Here is an 11,496-nt window from a genome sequence, read left to right on the forward strand (position 1 = left end):
GCCATTCTAATAGGTGTGTAGTGGCATCTCACCGTTGTCTTAATTTGCATATCCCTGATGTGGAAATATGGAGCATCCTTTCATATGCTTACTTGCCATCTGAATATCTTCTTTGGTGAGGTGTTTGTTAAGGTCTTTGGCCCATTTTTTAATTGTGCTATTTCTTACTGTTAACAGTTCTTTGTATATTTTGGGTAACAGTCCTTTATCAGATGTATCTTTTACAAATATTTCCTTCTAACTTGTGCCTTTCTTTTTTTTTTTTCTAATTCTCTTGATATACCCGTTTGTAAAGCTTTAAATCTTAAGTAAATCTGGCTTATCAATGATTTCTTTCATGGATCATGTCTTTGATGTTATATCTAAAAAGATGTTAATCAAAAAAAGACATTACCATACCCAGGATCTTCTAGGTTTTCCCCTATGTTATCTTTAGAGTGTTTCATAGTTTTGCATTTTATAGTTAGACCTCTGATCCATTTTGAATTTTTGTGAAGGTTGTAAGGTCTGTGTTTATATTCTTTTTTATTTTTTTGGTAGGTGGCTGTCCATTGTACTGACACCATTTGTTGAATAGACTATTTTGCTTCATTGTATTGCCTCTGCTCCTTTGTCAAAAATGAGTTGAGTATATATAAATGTCTGTTTCTGGGTTCTCCTGTTCCATTGATCTGTTTGTCCTTTTTATTTTTATTTTTTGCCAATATCACACTCTCTTGATTACTATAGCTTTATAATGACTTAAAGTTATTATAAAGACTTTATAATTAAGTCAAAGTCCTCTAACTTTGTTCTTCTTCAATATCGTGTTCTGTATTTTGGGTCTTTTGCCTCTTTAATCAGTTTTTCAATATTCACAAAATAACTTGCTGAGATTTTTATTGGGATTGTACTGAATCAGTAGATTCAGTTGGGAATAACTGCCATTTTGACAACCTTGAGTCATGTATGACTATGGGTTATATCTCCATTTATTTCATTCTTTTTTGATATCTTTTATCAAAAGTTTTACAGTTTTTCTCATGTAGATCTTATACATATTTTGTTAGATTTATACCTAAATAATTCATTTTGGGCATGCTAATATAATTGGTAATGTGTTTTTAATTTCAAATTCCAGTTCTCTATTGTTGTTATGGAGAAGGCAATGGCACCCCACTCCACTGTTGCCTGGAAAATCCCATGGATGGAGGAGCCTGGAAGGCTTCAGTCCATGGAGTTGCTGAGGGTCGGACACGTCTGAGCAACTTCACTTTCACTTTTCACTTTCATGCATTGGAGAAGGAAATAGTAACCCACTCCAGAGTTCTTGCCTGGAGAATCCCAGGGACGGGGCATCTTGGTGGGCTGCTGTCTATGGTGTAGCACAGAGTCAGACATGACTGAAGTGACTCAGCAGCAGCAGCATTGTTGTTATATAAGAAAGCAATTGATTTTTCTATATTAAGTTTGTATCCTGCAACCTTGCTATAATTGCTTATTAGCTCCAGGAGTTTTTATTGTTGTTGACTCTTCTGGATTTTCTACATAGATAATTCTGTCATCTGTAAATAATGACAGTTTTATTTCTCCTTTACACTCTGTATTTCTTTTATTTTCTTTCTTGTCTTTATTGCATTAGCAAAGACGTCCAGTATGATGTTGAAAAACAGTGTTAAGAGGGAACATTCTTGCCTGTACCTGATCTTAGTGGGAAAGGTTCAAGTTTTTCATCATTAAGCATGATGTTAGCTGTAAGTGGTTATTTTTTTTCATATTAATAGATGTTATTTATTAATAGAGAGTTGAGGTTCCCCTTTATTCCTCAGTTCAGTTCAGGTCAGTCGCTCAGTCGTGTCCGATTCTTTGCGACCCCATGAACTGCAGCATGCCAGGCCTCCCTGTCCATCATCAACTCCTTGAGTTTACCCAAACTCATGTCCATCGAGTTGGTGATGCCATCCAGCCATCTCATCCTCTGTTGTCCCTTTCTCCTCCTGCCCCCAATCCCTCCCAGCATCAGAGTCTTTTCCAATGAGTCAGCTCTTCGCATGAGGTGGCCAAAGTACTGGAGTTTCAGCCTCAGCATCAGTCCCTCCAATGAACACCCAGGACTGATCTCCTTTAGGATGGACTGGTAGGATCCCTTGCAGTCCAAGGGACTCTCAAGAGTCTTCTCCAACACCACAGTTCAAAAGCATCAATTCTTCGGCACTCAGCTTTCTTCACAGTCCAACTCTCACATCCATACATGACCACTGGAAAAGCCATAGCCTTGACTAGATGGACCTTTGTTGGCAAAGTAATGTCTCTGCTTTTGAATATGCTATCTAGGTTGGTCATAACTTTCCTTCCAAGGATAAGCATCTTTTAATTTCATGGCTGCAATCACCATCTGCAGTGTGATCAAGAGCTTCCAGATATACAATCTGGATTTAGAAAAGTGTCAGAGGAACCAGAAATCAAATTGCCCACATGCATTGGATCATAGAGAAAGCAAAGGAATTCCAGAAAAGCATATACTTCTGCTTCATTGACTACATGAAAGCATTTGACTGTGTTAATCACAACAAACTGTGGAAAATTCTTAAAGAGAGGAGTACCAGACCACCTTACCTGTCTCCTGAGAAACCTGTATGGGGGTCAAGAAGCAACAGTTAAAACCTTACATGGAACAACTGACTGGTTCAAAATTGAGAAGAGAGTACTGCAAGGCTGTATATTGTCAACCTGGTTATTTAACTTATATGCAGAGTACATCATGTGAAATGCAAGCCTAAAATAAATAAAAAATTTTTTAAAATAATTTTTTCTCTGTGAGGGTTAAAAGGATCTTTTCCTTTCCTTGGTGTCTTGAAATTTCATTATCATGTATTAATACTTTGGTATATGTTTTTATTCATGCATTGTGGTAGAACATGGTGGATTTCTTTTAACCTGGAAACATAAACACTTTGGTTTGGGGAATTTTTTCATATTATTTCTTCAATAATCTCCTCCTCTCTGCATTTTTCTCCTTTTTCTGGAACATCTATTATTTGCATAGTGGACTTCCTATACCAGCCCTCTCAATTTCTTATCTTTAAAATAATGTCTTTATCCTTTTGTTCTACTTTCTGGGAGATGCCCTCAGTTTTATCTTCCACATCTTTTGTAGTAATGTTTTGGCTAAGAATCCACCTGGCAATGCAAGGGACACAGGTTCAGTTCCTGGTATGGGAAGATCCCACATGCCAGGGAGTTAACTAAGCCCTTGATCCACAACTACTGAGCCCACTCTCTAGAGCTTGAGAGTTGGAACTGCTGAATCCTGCGTGCCCTAAAGCCTGTGCTCCGCAACAAGAGAAGCCACCACAATGAGAAGCCTGTGCACCACAAGTGGAGAGAGTATGTGCAGTTTAAAGAAAAAAAAAATTAGATGGATACCCTTATGCTTACCCACTATGCAGACAATGAAAGAGAACATTACAAATACTGTCTCCCCGAAGCCCAAGGAATCTCACTATGATTCCATTAACCCTGTCCCGTGAGTAATGACTGTCCTGGGATTTGTGCCATTCATTCCTCTAATTGTGCTCCCCCGGTGGCTCAGAGGGTAAAGTGCCTGCCTGCAATGCGGGAGACCTGGGTTCGATCCCTGGGTCGGGAAGTTCCCCTGGAGAAGGAAATGGCAACCCACTCCAGTATTCTTGCCTGGAGAATCCCATGGATGGAGGAGCCTGGTGGGCTACAGTCCATGGGATCGCAAAGAGTCAGACACAACTGAGCGAGCTCACTTCACTTCACTTCCTCTAATTTGTTTTTATTTTTATAACTGACATCTTTACTAAATATTTCATTCCATGAGCATCATGTATTTCCTAATTTAAGTGTTACTCAATATTTTTCAATAAAGTTTTATTATTTTAACCAGAATAACCTTGTATTTTTGTTGTTGTTGTTAAATATATTCCTAGGTATATTATTTGATGCTATGGCAAATTGTGTCTTTTTATCATTATATTTTAAAAATTTGTTTATGGAGTATAGAAATATAAATGATTTGTATATATTTGTGTATATGCAGAACCCTGCTGAATCTTGTTAATGCTAATATATGTTGAATTCCTTTTGATTTTCTATGTAGACAATCATATCATCTTAGAATAATAATGGTTTTGTTTCTTCCATAAGAACTGTCCCTTAGTATCTTGGATAAGACCTCTAGTACAACATATTTCTTATTTAAGATCTAAAAGGAAATTGTTTAAAAAGTTTCATTGTTAAGCTTAAAGCTTGTGCAAACTTATTTTATAGACAACTTGTATTAAACAGCATAACCTGTAGTAAGAAATAACTAAAACAATTTTTAGCAGTTAAAACAACAAAGTTTCATTTCTTGCTGATGCTATACATACATCCATTAAGTTGACTTAGGGCCCTGCTCATAGAGCAGCCCCATCTTGAATATTTCTAGAAATTATGCCAGTGAAAAAGAAAGCTCTGCAATGCCTTACACTGGCAATTAAATGTTCTGGCTTGGAAGTGACATTCATTACCTCTGCTCAAAACTTAGTGGCCAGAAATACTCACATGACCTTACTGAATCAGAAAGGGGCCGGAGGTACATCTTCTCCAGAAAAACAAAAACTCTTTGAGAAACAATACCTCAGGACCATCACAATCCTTTACTAGATTGAGAACTTACCGCTATTTCAAGTTTTCTATGACTTCTGTTAGCCTAATGTCATTTCTTTGTAAACTATGTGTATGCAGGAAAGGGTTAAAAATATCAGGCTTGCACATTCCCAAGTTCCTCAGGCTTATCCTGGGATGAGGCTCCTGGGAGATGACCTCTGAAGCCTTGGAATATCAGTGGATACTTGGATAACAGTGTTTTGTATGTCCTGAGCCAGGCCAGATAGTTTATGCTCACAAGTGATTTATGGTAAACACCTGCTTTTGTTGCCTGAGGCTTTGGGCCACCTTGTATCAGTTTGACCTCTGGGGGACTGGGGTCTGAGTAGCTGAGGTCAGTCCTGCAGGCACTGCATACTTATGTGACTGACTCTAAATAGAAACCCTGATACAAAGGCTCACTGAGCTTCCCTGGTTGGCAGTACTTTGCGCTCCGGAGAAATAAATGTTCTCCATTTGACTTCAGCAAGGAGTGGACAACTGGAAGCTTATCCTCCTGAATTCAAATCTGTATGCCTTTTCTTCTGGACTGCACATTATGTGCCTTTTCCTTTTGCTAATTTTATCTTGTTTAAAATTTTTTTAAGGAATTGTTTGAATTGAAGTAGAATTGACTTAAAATATACTGTTTTCAGTTATATAGATAGTGATTCAGTATTTTTGTAGGTTTTATTCTACTATCAGATCAGATCAGATCAGTTGCTCAGTCGTGTCTCTTTGCGACCCCATGAATCGCAGCACGCCAGGCCTCCCTGTCCGTCACCAACTCCCAGAGTTCACTCAGACTCATGTCCATCGAGTCAGTGATGCCATCCAGCCATCTCATCCTCTGTCATCCCCTCTCCTCTTGCCCCCAATCCCTCCCAGCATCAGAGTCTTTTCCAATGAGTCAACTCTTCGCATGAGGTGGCCAAAGTACTGGAGTTTCAGCTTTAGCATCATTCCTTCCAAAGAACACCCAGGGCTGATCTCCTTCAGAATGGACTGGTTGGATCTCCTTGCAGTCCAAGGGACTCTCAAGAGTCTTCTCCAACACTACAGTTCAAAAGCATCAATTCTTTGGTGCTCAGCCTTCTTCACAGTCCAATTCTCACATCCATACATGACCACAGGAAAAACTATAGCCTTGACTAGATGAACCTTTGTTGGCAAAGTAATGTCTCTGCTTTTGAATATGCTATCTAGGCTGGGCATAACTTTCCTTCCAAGGAGTAAGCGTCTTTTAATTTCATGGCTGCAGTCACCATCTGTAGTGATTTTGGAGCCCAGAAAAATAAAGTCTGACACTGTTTCCACTGTTTCCCCACCTATTTCCCATGAAGTGGTGGGACCGGATGCCATGATCTTCGTTTTCTGAATGTTGAGCTTTAAACCAACTTTTTCACTCTCCACTTTCACTTTCATCAAGAGGCTCTTTAGTTCCTCTTCACTTTCTGCCATAAGGGTGGTGCCATCTGCATATCTGAGGTTATTGATAAGTAAGGTGAATGTGCTGACTGACCACTGGCACCTCAGAAACAATATTCCACTATAAGTTATTATAAGATATTGGCTCTCATTCCTGTGCTATATAATGTGTTCTTGTTGCTAATCTACTTACTACGTAGTAGTTTTCATCTGTTAATCCAGCCCCCCTAGTTTGTCCTTCTCTACTATCTTCACTTTGGTAACCACAAGTTTGCTTTCTGTATCTGTGAACCTGTTTCTGTTTTACATTTATATATCAGTTTGTATTATTATTTTTTAGATTCCATATATCAATGACATCGTAGAGTATTTGTCTTTGTCTGACAACTTCACGAAGCGTAATATTCTCTAGGTCCATCCATGTTGCTGCAAATGACAGAATTTCACTCTTTTTTTATGGCTAGTGGTCCTTTGTGTATATGTATTGCATCTTCTTTTTCCATTTGTCTGCTGATGGGCCCTTGAGTTGTTCACATGTCTTGGATGTTGCAAATAGTGCTGCTGTGAACACAGGGGTGCATGTATCTTTTCATTTTTTCTGCAGGTATTCCCAGGAATGGAATTACTGGATCAAATGGTAGTTCAATTTTTAGTTTTTTGAGGAATCTCCAAACTGGTTTCCATAGTGGCTGCACCAATTTACATTCCCACCAACAGTGTACAAGAGTTCCTTTTTCTCTACATCCTCTCCAATGTTTGCTTTTTGTAGACTTTTTGATGATGGCCATTCTGACAAATGTGAGGTAATGTCTCATTGTTGTTTCAACATGCATTTCTCTGATAAGTAGCCAAGATGAGCATCTTTTCATGTGCTTGTTAGCCATCTGTTTATCTTCTTTGAAAAAATGTCTAATTAGGTCTTCTAAGCCTTTTTTTTAAAATGGGTTGTTTGTTTTTATTGATACTGAGTTATATGAGCTGTTTATATATTTTGGATATTAACTCCTTGTGGGCCATATCATTTGAGAAAACTTTCTCCCATTCTATAGGTTGTCTTTTTCATTTTGTTTATGGTTTCCTTTACTATGTGGAAGCTTTTTAATTAGGTCCTGTTAAATTTCTTTTTGCTTCTACTTCTGCCTTAGGAGACAGATTAAAAAAATATTGCTACTATTTATGTGAAAAAGTGTTCTACCTTTGTTTTATTCTAAGGAGTTTTATACTTTCTGGTCTTAGATTTAGATCTTTAATCCATTTTGAGTTTATTTTGTAAATGATGTTAGAAAATGTTCTAATCTCATTCTTTGACATGTAGCTTTCCATTTTCCCTCAGAACCACTAGTTGAAGAGATTGTCTTTTTTCCACTGTGTGTTCTTGTGTCCTTTGTCATAGATTAATTGATCATTGGTGTGTAGGTTTATTTCTGGGCTTTTTATTCTGTTCCATTGACCTACGTGTGTGTTTTTGTGCCAGTACTCTGCCGTTTGATTGCCATAGCTGTGTAGTATAGTCTGAAGTCTGGAAGGGTTATACCTCCATGTTTGTTCTTTTATCTCAAGATTATTTTGGCAACTTGGGATCTTTTGTGGTTCCATATGATTTTTACAATTACTTGTTCTAGCTATGTGAAAAATATTGTTAATTTTGATAGGAATTGCATTAAATCTGTAGATTGCTTTGGGTAATATGGCCATTAAAAAATATTAATTCTTTCAAACCAAGAGCATGGGGAATCTTCCCATTTCTTTGTATAATCTTCAGTTTCTTTCAACAGTGTTTTATAGTTTTTAGAGTATAGATCTTTTACCTCCTTGGTTAATTTTGTTCCTATGCATTTTATTCTCTTTGATGCAGTTTTAAACAGGATTTTTTTCTTTCCATTATTTCATTGTTTTTGTATAGAAATAAAAATCAGTTCTATAAAAAACAGATGTCTGTGTTTTAATCTCATATAATGCAACTTTCAAAGAAGGCAATGGCACCCCACTCCAGTACTCTTGCCTGGAAAATCCCATGGATGGAGGAGCCTGGTGGGCTGCAGTCCATGGGGTCACGAAGAGTCAGACACGACTTGAGCGACTTCACTTTCACTTTTCACTTTCATACATTGGAGAAGGAAATGGCAACCCACTCCAGGGTTCTTGCCTGGAGAATCCCAGGGACGAGGGAGCCTGGTGGGCTGCCATCTATGGGGTCTCACAGAGTCGGACACAACTGAAGCTACTTAGCAGTAGCAGCAGCAATGCAACTTTACTAAATTCATTTATTATTGCTAATAATGTTTGAGTGGGGGCTTTAGTATTTTCTGTATGAAGTATCAAGTTGGACATGGAAACCCACTCCAGTATCCTTGCCTGGAGAAGCCCCATGAATAGAAGATCTGGGAGGGCTACAGTCCATAGGGTTGCAAAGATATCATATTACCTCTTCTCTTCCAATTTGGATACCATTTATTTGTTTTTCTTACATTATTACTGTAGCTAGGCTTTCCATTACTGTTAAATGGAATTGGTGTGAGTGGGCATCTTTGTCTTGTTTTTCACTTTAGAGGAAAGACTTTCAGTTTTTTACCATTGAATATGATATTAAGTGGGCTTGTTGTAAATGACTTTTATTAAGTTGAGAGTTTTTGATGAGAGTTTTTATCACGAATGGATGTTGATTTTTGCCAAAGGTTTTTTCTGCATCAGTTTAGATGATGACATGATTTTTATCCTTACTTTGGTTACTGTGCTGTATCATACTGATTAATTCATGAATGATGAACTGTCTTTGTGGCCCTAGACTAAAATCCACATCCTAGACTAAATTGATCATGGTATATGATTCTTTTTATATATTGTTGGATTTGGTTTGCTAAAATTTTGTTGAGGATTTTTGCTTCTGTATTCGTCAAGGATACTGGTCTGTAATTTTCTTTTTTTGAAATGTTTGTCTAGTTTTGGTGTCAGGGCAATGGGGGCATTATAATAGAATGAACTTGGGAGTATTCATTCCTCTTCAATTGTTTTGAATAGTTTGAGAAGGATAACTATTAGTTCTTTGTATGTTTGGTAAAGTTCCCTTGTAGAGCTGTCTGGTCCTAGATTTTTGTTTGATGGGAGTTTTTTAAATAAAAGGTTCTATTTAACTTCTAATGATTTGGTTTGTTTAAATTATTTGTTTCTTTTTGGTTCAGTCTTGGCAGGTTGTTTGCTTCTGTAAATTTGTCAATTTCTTCCAGGTTGTCCAATTTGTGGGCATATTAACTGTTCATTCAGTTCAGTTCAGTTCAGTTGTTCAGTCGTGTCCGACTCTTTGCAACCTTATGGGCACAGCGTACCAGGCTTCCCTGTCCATCACCAACTCCTAGAGCTTACTCAAACTCATGTCCATTGAGTTGGTGATGTCATCAAACCACCTCATCCTCTGTTGTCTCCTTCTCCTCCCACCTTCAATATTTCCCAGCATCAGGTGGCCAAAGTATTGGAGTTTCAGCTTCAGCATCAATCCTTCCAATGAATGTTCAGGACTGATTTCTTTTAGGATGGACTGGTTTGATCTCCTTGCAGTCCAAGGGACTCTCAAGAGTCTTCTCCAACACCACAGTTGAAAAGCATCAATTCTTTGGCACTCAGCTCTCTTATAGTCTAACTCTCACATCCATACATGACTACTGGAAAAACCATAGCTTTGATTAGATGGGCCTTTGTTGGCAAAGTAATGTCTCTGCTTTTTAATATGCTGTCTAGGTTGGTCATAACTTTTCTTCCAAGGAGCAAGCGTCTTTTAATTTCAAGGGTGTAGTCACAATCTGCAGTGATTTTGGAGCCCCCCAAAATAAAGTCTGTTGCTATTTCCATTGCTTCTCCTGTTCATAGTATTATGGGTTTTTTTTTTTCTTTTTATGTCTCTGTGGTATTAGTTATTATTTTTACTCTTTCATTATTTATTTTGAGGCAGAGGCCTCTTTTCTTCTTGATGAACTCAGCTAAAAAGTTTATCAGTTTTATCTTTTTTAAAAAACAGCTCTTGGTTTCATTGATCTTTTTATCTCTATTTTTACTTATTTCATCTCATCTTTGTTATTTACTTCCTTCAGCTGTTTTGGGGCTTTGCCTTTTCTTCTTTTTTAAATCTTTTTTTTTTTTTCTTTTACATTTCAAAATCTTCAAATAAAGAGTAAAATTTTTAAAAAAATATTTATCTATTTATGGTTGTGTTGGGTCTTCATTGCTGAACGTGGGTTTTCTGTACTTGCAGTGAGTGGGGGCTAGTCTCTAGTTGCGGTTTTGTGGACTTCTCATTGCAAGGGCTTCTCGTTGTGGAGCACCAGCGCTAGGATAAGTGGGCTTCAGTAGTTGTGGCACACATGCTTAGCTGCCCTGCACTATGTGGAATCTTCCCTGACCAGGGATTAAACTGTATCCCCTGCATTGGCAGGAGGATTCTTTACCACTTGACCACCAAGGAAGTCCTTAAAAGAATTAATTCTTTTAAGTGGAAGATTAGACTGTTTATTTGAGATTTTTCTTATTTCTTGAGGAAGGCCTCTATTGCTATAAATTTCCCTCATACAGATGTGTTTTTTTTGTTGTTGTTGTTGCATCTAATTGGTTTTGGGAAATTCTGTTTCCATTTCATTTGTCTTGAAATTTTTTTTTGGTCTTCTCTTTGATTTCAGGATTGACTCACTGGTTTAGTAACATGTTGTTTAGTCTCCACTCATTTGTTCTTTCCCCAGTTTTCTTTCTATAGTTGATTTCTATTTATATACCATTGTGATTGGGAAAAAAAATGCATGATATAATTTCTGTCCCTTTAAACTTTTTGAGGCTTCTTTTGAGGCCCAGTACATGATTTATCCTGGAGCACTTACTATATGCACTTAAAAAGAATGTGTATTCTGCTGTTTTGGGATTTAATATCCTATAAATGTCTATTAAGTATACCTAGTCCATTAGGCCATTTAAGACCATTGTTTCTTTATTGATTTTCTGTAAGGATGATCTGTCCATTGATGTCAATGGGATGTTAAAAGTCCTCTTCTATTAATATTACTGTATTACTGCCAATTTTTCCCTTTATGCCTGTTAGTTATGTCTGCTTTATATACTTAGGTGCTCCTGTATGGGTTTGTATATGTTAATAAGTATAATATTGTCTTCTTGTATTGTTTCCTTTATCATTATACATGATAATTAATCTTTTTTTTGGTATAGCATTTGTTTTAAAATCTTTCATCTGATATGAGTATTACTACCCCCACATTCTTGCTGTTTGCATGAAATATTTTTTCTCTCCCCTCACTTTCAGTCTGTGTGTCTTTAACACTGAAGTGAGCCTCAGGTAGGCAGCATATTGAAGAGACTTTATTATTCCAGTCATCCACCCTGTGTCTTTTGGTTGGCACATTTATCTCATTGGCGCATGAAGTAATTATTGTAAGTATG

General features: G+C 37.3%; 1 protein-coding gene across 3 annotated transcripts in view; it reads left to right on the plus strand.

Annotated features, from left to right (window-relative positions):
• MEIKIN (meiotic kinetochore factor) overlaps nt 1–11,496 on the plus strand; it is a 138,306-nt gene that overhangs the window by 108,630 nt on the left and 18,180 nt on the right. Inside the window, exon 13 of one of the 3 annotated variants that reach the window (XR_009737464.1) lies at nt 11,360–11,487. The exons of the other annotated variants lie outside the window; for them this stretch is intronic. The gene's annotated coding sequence lies outside the window, so the exon portion shown is untranslated. The remainder of the gene's footprint in view (nt 1–11,359; nt 11,488–11,496) is intronic. 3 annotated transcript variants of the gene reach the window in all.

The sequence above is a fragment of the Bos javanicus genome, chromosome 7 (genome assembly GCF_032452875.1).
Source record: "Bos javanicus breed banteng chromosome 7, ARS-OSU_banteng_1.0, whole genome shotgun sequence".
NCBI lineage: Eukaryota > Metazoa > Chordata > Mammalia > Artiodactyla > Bovidae > Bos > Bos javanicus.